The sequence below is a fragment of the Octopus bimaculoides genome, chromosome 2, assembly GCF_001194135.2.
Source record: "Octopus bimaculoides isolate UCB-OBI-ISO-001 chromosome 2, ASM119413v2, whole genome shotgun sequence".
Lineage (NCBI taxonomy): Eukaryota > Metazoa > Mollusca > Cephalopoda > Octopoda > Octopodidae > Octopus > Octopus bimaculoides.
This window is the reverse complement of record NC_068982.1, coordinates 22,494,745-22,495,456: the sequence shown is the minus strand read 5'-3', so window position 1 is coordinate 22,495,456 and position 712 is coordinate 22,494,745. Positions and strand designations below refer to the sequence as shown.

General features: G+C 41.6%; 1 protein-coding gene across 2 annotated transcripts in view; it reads right to left on the bottom strand.

Moving 5' to 3' along the window:
• The window catches only part of LOC106868113 (nucleolysin TIAR), a 118,294-nt gene that overhangs the window by 91,082 nt on the left and 26,500 nt on the right, over positions 1-712 (bottom strand). The window lies entirely within an intron of this gene.

The following is a 712-nucleotide window of genomic DNA, read 5'->3' as shown; positions in this document are numbered from 1 at the left end:
CCTGACAACAGCTCTCCACTTGCTTCGATCCAGAACATCTCCTTCTCAATCACTTTCATACATATCTAGTTTTTTTTAGGTTTTGTTTAATGCAATCTTTATACCTCTTTCTCGGTTTCTGCCGCGGTCGCTCACCAGAGCTGACCTCACCATAAAATAAGCGCTTCGGCAAACGATCATCCTTCATTCTAATTACATGCCCAGTCCATCTCATTTGGGCCAGGATAATATGTTTTTCAAATGAGCTACAGTGCGCCCTGCGCAAAACCTCTGTATCTGCTACGAAACTCTTCCATTTTACTCCTAGGATGCGTCTTAGACACTTTTGATGAAACCTTTCTCGCATCTTTACATGACGCTTGTAACTGGTCCAAGTTTCGCCTGAATAAAGAAGAGCAGTCAATACACACGCTTTGTAGATGCTGATTTTTGTCTGCAGGGATATATCTCTATCAGCCCATACTCGCTTTTCAAGCTTTCCAAATGCAGCACTTCCCTTCGCTATTCGATAGTATATTTCTGCATCAAGACCACCATCCCTTGACAGTGTGGTTCCAAGGTAAACAAAGGTGTCAATGACTTCTAATCTTGTTCCGTTCACAAAGATATTTGGTTCAGTATATATTTGTCCAGGTGTGGGGGTAAACATTACCTTGGTTTTTCTCAGACTTACTGAGTCCAAAATATGTACATGCAGTGGAAAATCTATCCA